The following is a 10,278-nucleotide window of genomic DNA, read 5'->3' on the forward strand; positions in this document are numbered from 1 at the left end:
CGATGTGGCGTATTTGGCTGAATCAGTGTCGATGTGGCGTATATGTCTGAATCAGTGTCGATGTGGCGTATTTGGCTGAATCAGTGTCGATGTGGCGTATATGTCTGAATTAGTGTCGATGTGTCGTATTTGGCTGAATCAGTGCCGATGTGGCGTATATGTCTGAATCAGTGTCGATGTGGCGTATTTGGCTGAATCAGTGTCGATGTGGCGTATATGTCTGAATTAGTGTCGATGTGGCGTATATGTCTGAATCAGTTTCGATGTGGCGTATTTGGTTGAATCAGTGGCCGATGTGGCGTATTTGGCTGAATCAGTGTCGATGTGGCGTATATGTCTGAATCAGTGTCGATGTGGCGTATTTGGCTGAATCAGTGTCGATGTGGCGTATATGTCTGAATTAGTGTCGATGTGGCGTATTTGGCTGAATCAGTGTCGATGTGGCGTATATGTCTGAATCAGTGTCGATGTGGCGTATTTGGCTGAATCAGTGTCGATGTGGCGTATATGTCTGAATCAGTGTCGATGTGGCGTATTTGGTTGAATCAGTGCCGATGTGGCGTATTTGGCTGAATCAGTGTCGATGTGGCGTATATGTCTAAATCAGTGTCGATGTGGCGTATTTGGCTGAATCAGTGTCGATGTGGCGTATTTGGCTGAATCAGTGCCGATGTGGCGTATTTGGCTGAATCAGTGCCGATGTGGCGTATTTGACTGAACCAGTGCCGATGTGGGGTATATGTCTGAATCAGTGTCGATGTGGCGTATTTGGCTGAATCGGTGCCGATGTGGGCGTATATGTCTAAATCAGTGTCGATGTGGCGTATTTGGCTGAATCAGTGCCGATGTGGCGTATATGTCTAAATCAGTGTCGATGTGGCGTATTTGGCTGAATCAGTGCCGATGTGGCGTATATGTCTGAATCAGTGTCGATGTGGCGTATTTGGCTGAATCAGTGTCGATGTGGAGTATTTGGCTGAATCAGTGTCGATGTGGCGTATATGTCGAAAATCAGTGTCGATGTGGCGTATATGTCAAAATCAGTGTCGATGTGGCGTATATGTCAAAATCAGTGTCGATGTGGCGTATTTGGCTGAATCAGTGTCGATGTGGCGTATATGTCTAAATCAGTGTCGATGTGGCGTATTTGGCTGAATCAGTGTCGATGTGGCGTATTGGCAGAATCAGTGTCGATGTGGCGTATATGTCAAAATCAGTGTCGATGTGGCGTATATGTCAAACTCAGTGTCGATGTGGCGTATTTGGCAGAATCAGTGTCGATGTGGCGTATATGTCAAAATCAGTGTCGATGTGGCGTATACGTCAAACTCAGTGTCGATGTGGCGTATTTGGCAGAATCAGTGTCGATGTGGCGTAAAGATACAATCACTCATACAAAAACTATGTAACGATTTACAGCCCGAATCATTTATGAAAATGCATAATCCACACAAATACTATATCAGATTGCCATTTGCACGAAGACACATTTTAAGCCTACCAGTCTGCGATCTTCCCAATGCCATGCAGTTGTTTGTTGATGTAAGAGTTTTCAGTACACATGTCCTGTCTAAATTTTTCTGGTACATGAAGAATGGGGATGATATGCCCCGGGCACCCACTGCGGTTTACTCCACCCACAGCCTTAACTCCTTTGTCAGGAGTCAGTTGACGATGATTGCGTACACTTATCAGTAATTTAAAAGCAAAAAAAGGCTGGTTCATGCGGTTTTCAGCCCTGAGCGTATACATCTATGCATATAACCCGTATGTCCTGTACATGAAGAAGGGCAGACATGTCCTTCCCACAAATCGGTTTCTTCTGCCGTACTCTTCACAACATTATTTATTTATTTGATGGATGATTTACGCCGTACTCAACAATATTTCACTTATACGACAGCGGCCAGCATTATGGTGGGAGAAAACTGGATAGAGCCCTGGGAAACCTACGACCATCGACAGGTTTCTGGCAGACCTTCCCACGTACCACCGGAGGTGAAGCCAGCATGAGCTGGACTTGAAATCACAGCGATTACATTGGTGAGAGGCTCCTGGGTCATTACTCTGCGCTAGCGCGCTAACCAACTGAACCACGGAGGCCCCCCTTAACAACATTAGTTCCTATACGTGTACATGTAAAAGCAATGTTCCCGAGAACAGCGTTTAACACCAAAAAAGGAATATATACAAATGTATGTAAATGTTTGTATTAATACAGTAATTATAAACTGATTTTCCTTCTGAAGTCTTGATCACATTTTTCTAACGTACTGTACGACAAGATGTGGTTTGAAAGTGTAAACATCGTCTATTATATGTGACAGAAACCAGTGTGATCAACTATGTTGTGGTAGACGTTTTTGGCATTTTGCTTAGTTGGCTGCAGATTTATATCCAGCAAAAATGTCAGCCCTTTACTGTTTAATAAAAATACAAGAACTGGTTAAACAGGGACAATGTTATAAATACGTTGGATGCAAAATTGCTTATCTGAGGTTACACGTTCATCGGTTAAAGGTTTAACAAATATTGCCTAAAATAGATTCGGCTATAACCAAGATTTTTATCTGGAAGAATGATTTTGCGTGGTTTAATGTTCTATCACGCGACCTTGTTTTTACTGTTAAGAGTGCTTGTCGGTTCGCCGCAACATGCGCAACCTTCCCGCTCATGTAACACGAAGGTAAATGTACCTAGGATATTACTATACAGGGACCACTGATACATACCTGTATTACCCCCATCATTTGCTTGTGTAACATCACGGTGATTGTCCATGTGTGCTAACCTATTAAATACATGTATCATTTCCTACCGGCTCTACCCGATTTCCTCCCACCATAATGCTGGCCGCCGTCGCATCAGTGAAATATTTTGAGTACGGGGTAAAACACCAACCAAACTGTGAGTTTGCCCCGGCCACTGCTTGTTTTCCTCCACTATAGATGCTGGTCGCCGGTGCATAAACGAAACATATTTGACTACGGCGTAAAGCTTATATATTATTCAAAAAATATATAAATAAATAAACCCCCAATCAATGACTGAAGAGACACTTCCTTCTACTAACTGATTTGTGTTAGGGTTAAGTTAGTTACGAATGCTGACCTAGTATAACCCCGTATATCCTTATATCACAGAGGGTAATTACCATTTTATTGGCTAAAGCATGTGACTGGCCAGGTGGGGTTATAATTAGCCTATATCAGAACGGAGGCTAATCTAATTTAGTCATCATGATTATGTCACCGTGAACAAAGCTAACGGGGACAGGGCCACCCATAGCTTAAATCGCCAGACAAAGATTTTCCCCTAATGTTTCCTCATCCATACATCGTATTACAAGTAATCTGTACGAAGATTCTTGTATTTATCAGACAAAGGAACCATATTGTCAAATTATCAAAGAATGATTTCAGATAAAATCTAATCGAGGTATGGCTAAGATATTGTTTTATCGATGTTTATGGGATTGTAGCAAATCTATCGGGAAGTGCCATTTATTTATTTGCTTGGTGTTTTACGCCGCACTCAAGAATATTGGAAAGTATCACTGATAATATTATGCAATCATTTCAATAAAACTGTCAGAGTTGATCTGGGACGAGTGTGACAACAGGTGCAATAACACAAACTGCATTGTCTTCCTCACAGGCCATCGTGATCATAAGACAAATCTGATGGTTGCTTTGTTTTCAGAAGTAACACTGCTCAACAATGACATAAAGAAGTGTTGAGAACGCAGTGCACAATAATCTATGTTACAATATACTATCTGATTTACGCTATCCGTACTTAAGAATTTCACTTACATGACAGGGGTCAGGATTATGGGTGGGGAAAACCTGAGTTCCCAGAGTTAATCACCGACCTTCGTCAGGTACCTGGTAAACCCACTGATTAAAAACCGCAGCCCAAACAGCTATATAGCTTATACCGTTTGAAATGGTTGTTATAGGGCTAGGCGCAAATATTCGTATAGGTGATCTTATAACCTTGATGTTTGTGGTCTAACACAAAATATAGGCCTTTATGCGGGGAGGTCTGACAGCAACCTGCCGATGGTCGTGGGTTTCCCTCGGGCTCTGTCCGTTTTCTCCACCATAATGCTGGCCGCCGTCGTATAGGTGAAATATTCTTGAGTACGGCGTAAAACACCAAATAAAATAAATACACAAATGAAAACATAGGCTTTCACATCCTCGCCATATAAACTTGTACCCAGTATTACCCTTTGTGAATGTTCACACCTGCCGACATTACGTTCAGCCAGTCATACAAATGCACGCCAACCTTAGGGTTTATTACTTTATTATTAGCGTTTTGTGGGTGGGAAAAAACTCGCCAATCACCTGGCAAAAAATGTTCTCTTAAAACCACTAAACATCGGGAGTTGGATTCGAACACGCGACGTCACAAACCACGACCGAGCTAACGTGGCGGTCAACAACTATATCATCAGTTACTCTTGGACACCTACACAATCATAGTGGATGTCTAATTACAGACGTTGTTTTTCTTTATGGCATGTATGTAAGCAGTTTTGATATATACAGGTAACTTTCAAAAAACGTTTCTGCACAAGGACGATCCTTTCTCAGCTATATAAACATTAAATTCTTCTGGAGAACTGCAATTCTATAATAACTACTGAAAAAGGAGCGTATACGGGACAAACTGCAGAGCAAATTATGTAATTCACATCTACCAAACATTTCAATGGTACAGGTGTTTATATAGGCCTAAAAATAAACAACAAAGAGAGGTGGGAATGCAGCATAGTGACAATAAGAGACAGGCTGACTTACCCACTGTATGTATAGGATTCTCCGCGTACACCTTGTCACAGTACCTGAGCATTAGGGAGGTTTTTTCCCACCCCCATCTCCCCCACGACTATCACCTTAAACATTACAGCACTGTCTGACGAGCTCATTGTCGCCACGGCGCAGGTGTGGTCACGTGACAGGCACGAGACCTAAGTATAATTAACTCCAATGTTCCGTTATAGTGTCCGTGGCTCAGGTAAAATAATAATTCAACCGGTAAATTCTTGACGGTGTTTATTTCTGCTGCGCGTATTTTGACAGGTATTCACCTTGACACCTCCAGTATTTCCCACGTTACCCACACCTGAGGTCAATATCTGAGGAGCTTATCGGATGATCTGGTGCTGTCGTCTACATGTACAGGTATACCTGTAATCCCAGCTGTTTTGTGTTCGAGTGAGGTATTTAAAGGAGTCTTGCTGCAATGCTAGCTTCAAATGTCGATCCTTGCTTTAACTGTCGATCCTTCAAATGCCGATCCTTGCTTTAAATGCCGATAATTTAATTTCAATTTTCGATCTTTGGTTGATCATGTATGGTAATGTTCCCAAGGTTGTATAATCCTTTAGCACTGCCGAGACCAGTGTTACTGTGTCTCTTAGCTTAGTGTCACAAACTGCTAGCATGAAATATTCTGAAAATAAGAAGACATATGCAGCTTGCACTATTAAACATCCAGGAAGTTGCTAGTCAACAGCTGTAATAGCTAGTGCTCCCGAGTCGTCTTATCTAGAAGTGTCTGCACGATTCTCTACGCGGTGACCTGGGGTCAGGCTTCCTAGCAGCCACGTGGTATCTCGTGGATAACGTGGACAAGAAATCTTGCCTAACCCTAAGGCGTGTGCAATGTATTGGTAGATTTTCCAAGAAAAACTTTGTTTAACAAACTCGCAACCATTCCATATATTTACAAGATGACGTCGTCAAGGTAAGGTGTTGTCTGCCGGTAAGGCTGCCTGAACCTTGCTCATCTCATTCCTCAGAGCTTCTGCCTCGGAATTTCCAGATGGTGAGAAACTAAAATAAACAAGTAACAACACAGACATCTTGTTAACCGTGTTATCATGGTGACAGCCATACAATCATTACAAAGACGAAACCTACTGACTGGCCATTGTCTCATTTGAGACAAACATAGATGTATTATGTAACGTTCGCTGTCTGTCTTCAGGCACTTTCAAGATAATCTCATGGATTTATCATAATGTAAAGCAATATACGAATGTACACTACGGAAACAGCACAAATCATTAGAGAAATGCAATATTCGTTTCGCACCGTTATATACTTAAATATAAAGATAGAGGAATAAAAGTAGATGGAAATTAGAAAGAGTAAGACATAGAGACATAGAGACAAAGACATGGGGACAGTGAGACAGTGAGACATTGAGACACAGAGACATACAGACATGGGGAAAGTGAGACATAGACAGTGAGACATAGAGATAATGAGACATAGAGGCAGTGAGACAGTGAGACACAGGGACATAGAGACGTAGAGACAGTGAGACATTGAGACAGTGAGACATAGAAACAGGGAGACATAGAAACAGGGAGACATAGAAAAACTGCTGGCTGAAGTTATTTTCCTAATCCTTATCAGTATGTTATGACAACAGCTGTGTTGGATTTGGTGAGAAACTTTGTCTTATTTTCCAGCTAAGTTCACTTTAACAGTTATATAATCCTCAGCTGATTTAATTCAGTCAGTGGCATTAATTCGGTCAGTGGCATTAATTCGGTCAGTGGCATTACGGCTGTTAACATAAGCAGGCAAGTATGAAATAAGCAGAAGTTCATCAAGACCTGATCTCGAAGGTCTATAATTACCCAGGGATATACTTCGTCAAGTTGAGTAGGAATCTTTGCATAAATGTCTCGTGGCATGTCAGAAGTAACCTACCTCCCTTTGTCTGGAGTAACTTACCGCCCTTTCACTGGAGTAACCTACCTCCCTTTGTCTGGAGTAACTTGCCGCTCTTTGTCTGGAGTAACTTACTGCCCTTTGTCTGGAGTAACCTGACGCCCTTTCTCTGGAGTAACTTACCGCCCTTTCTCTGGAGCAACCTAACGCCCCTTGTCTGGAGTAACTTACCGCCCTTTGTCTGGAGTAACTTACCGCCCTTTCTCTGGAGTAACGTACCGCCCTTTCTCTGGAGTAACTTACCGCCCTTTTTCTCGAGTAACCTAACGCCCTTTGTCTGGAGTAACTTACCTCCTTTTCTCTGGAGTCACTTAACGCCCTTTCTCTGGAGTAACTTACCGCCCTTTCTCTGGAGTAACGTACCGCCCTTTCTCTGGAGTAACTTACCGCCCTTTCTTTGGAGTAACCTAACGCCCTTTGTCTGGAGTAACTTACCGCCATTTGTCTGAAGTAACTTACCGCCCTTTCTCTGGAGTAAACTACCGCCCTTTCCCTGGAGTAACTTACCGCCCTTTCTTTGGAGTAACCTAACGCCCTTTGTCTGGAGTAACTTACCGCCCTTTCTCTGGAGTAACCTAACGCCCTTTCTCTGGAGTAACTTACCGCCCTTTCTCTGGAGTAACTTACCGCCCTTTCTTTGGAGTAACCTAACGCCCTTTGTCTGGAGTAACCTGACGCCCTTTGTCTGGAGTAACTTACCGCCCTTTCTTTGGAGTAACCTAACGCCATTTGTCTGAAGTAACTTACCGCCCTTTCTCTGGAGTAACCTACCGCCCTTTGTCTGGAGTAACTTACCACCCTTTCTCTGGAGTAACCTAACGCCCTTTGTCTGGAGTAACTTACCGCCCTTTGTCTGGAGTAACCTAACGCCCTTTGTCTGAAGTAACCTACCGCCCTTTCTCTAGAGTAACCTACCGCCCTGTGCCCGGCTCTAAACAGCCACAGCTGTATTTGAGAAAGCGACTTCAATTGTCATCGAAAACATTATATGATTCTAAGCATCAGCTGAATCTTAGTCAGCTGTTTATTTCCTTTAGATGCGAATGTATTTCAATTGATCGATTGATTTGGGATAAACGTCGCCTTCAGCAATATTACATGTGAGGTCATATGTATACTGAATCTATTAACTTGACCTATCCATTTTTTCTCTATGTAAGTATGAAATGATTGCCTTCAGCAGTATTACATGTGAGGTCATATGTATACTGAATCTGTTAACTTGACCTATCTATTTTTTCTCTATGTAAGTATGAAATGATTGCCTTCAGCAATATTACATGTGAGGTCATATGTATACTGAATCTATTAACTTGACCTATCCATTTTTTCTCTATGTAAGTATGAAATGATTGCCTTCAGCAATATTACATGTAAGGTCATATGTATACTGAATCTATTAACTTGACCTATCCATTTTTTCTCTATGTAAGTATGAAATGATTGCCTTCAGCAATATTACATGTGAGGTCATATGTATACTGAATCTGTTAACTTGACCTATCCATTTATTCTCTATGTAAGTATGAAATGATTGCCTTCAGCAATATTACATGTGAGGTCATATGTATACTGAATCTGTTAACTTGACCTATCCATTTATTCTCTATGTAAGTATGAAATGATTGCCTTCAGCAATATTACATGTGAGGTCATATGTATACCGAATCTGTTAACTTGACCTATCCATTTATTCTCTACGTAAGTATGAGAATGAACATTTAGAGACTTGTTCAAGCGATTCTTGGGTTTGAAGCCCGGACTCCCTGCTTGTGAAATGGGCGGTATTACCCATCGGCTACAACATTAATGTAAAACGTGTTTAAAGACAGATAACATACTATATATAAGCGATACGTCAAGGCAGACGTAAACTGACACCCTATCGGTCATTACACGTTGCTCCGCTATCTTGAATGAACACAAATACTTGAACTTTGTACAGAACTATGCAGTCCATTCGATCTCGTCTACGCGGAAGGAGACAGGCATATTTACGTGATAAATCTTGTGAAAAGGAGGGGCTTTATGTATAGCATACAGTATAAAATCTCCTGGTACAAGTCACGTGATGGTGCGCTTCTCGCGTGACACGATGCCCTGTATATCTCCCCACGGACATACTAGTATCATGACATCACTCGCGTGACACGATGCCCTGTATATCTCCCCACGGACATACTCGTATCATGACATCATCGATGTTTCTGCGATGATTTGATTTTTGCTGTTCTACGAAATCGGCCCATATTTCCAAATGATCACAGCTTCACCCTGAACATGAGGCTTATCGCGTGTTCAAATCGGCCCATATTTCCAAATGATCACAGCTTCACCCTGAACATGAGGCTTATCGTGTGTTCAAATCGGCCCATATTTCCAAATGATCACAGCTTCACCCTGAGCATGAGGCTTATCGCGTGTTCAAATCGGCCCATATTTCCAAATGATCACAGCTTCACCCTGAACATGAGGCTTATCGCGTGTTCAAATCGGCCCATATTTCCAAATGATCACAGCTTCACCCTGAACATGAGGCTTATCGCGTGTTCAAATCGGCCCATATTTCCAAATGATCACAGCTTCACCCTGAGCATGAGGCTTATCGCGTGTTCAAATCGGCCCATATTTCCAAATGATCACAGCTTCACCCTGAACATGAGGCTTATCGCGTGTTCAAATCGGCCCTTATTTCCAAATGATCACAGCTTCACCCTGAACATGAGGCTTATCGCGTGTTCAAATCGGCCCATATTTCCAAATGATCACAGCTTCACCCTGAACATGAGGCTTATCGCGTGTTCAAATCGGCCCTTATTTCCAAATGATCACAGCTTCACCCTGAATACGAGGCTTATCGCGTGTTCAAATCGGCCCATATTTCCAAATGATCACAGCTTCACCCTGAACATGAGGCTTATCGCGTGTTCAAATCGGCCCATATTTCCAAATGATCACAGCTTCACCCTGAACATGAGGCTTATCGCGTGTTCAAATCGGCCCAGTACTGTGGCCATTACTGGCTGATATATTTTAATAAATAGAAAGCGGAATTTGTCCCTTTTTCCCCCCTCATATTATCCTTTGTTCCTTAACGTCAAAGGCAACCTACTCTCGATTAAATGTATCTTGTCAACTTTGTCATTTTAAGTACTCAGACGACGATTAAGCATAAGCTTATAAGGATAAGCTCTGTTTTTTCTGATTGACCTGTAAGCGCTGTTTTCCTGTCTGACATGTAAGAGCTGTTTTTCCTGTCTGACGTTTAAGCACTGTTTTTTCCTGTCTGACATGTAAGCGTTGTTTTTTCCTGTCTGACGTGTAAGCGCTGTTTTTCCTGCCTGACGTGTAATCGTTGTTTTTTCTGTCTGACGTGTAAGCGCTGTTTTTTCTTGTCTGACATGTAAGCGCTGTTTTTCCTGCCTGACCTGTAAACGCTGTTTTTCCTGTCTGACGTGTAAGCGCTGTTTTTCCTGTCTGACGTGTAAGCGCTGTTTTTCCTCTCTGATGTAAAAATGAC

This window comes from Liolophura sinensis, chromosome 2 (assembly GCF_032854445.1).
Source record: "Liolophura sinensis isolate JHLJ2023 chromosome 2, CUHK_Ljap_v2, whole genome shotgun sequence".
In the NCBI taxonomy this organism is placed as follows: Eukaryota; Metazoa; Mollusca; class Polyplacophora; order Chitonida; family Chitonidae; genus Liolophura; species Liolophura sinensis.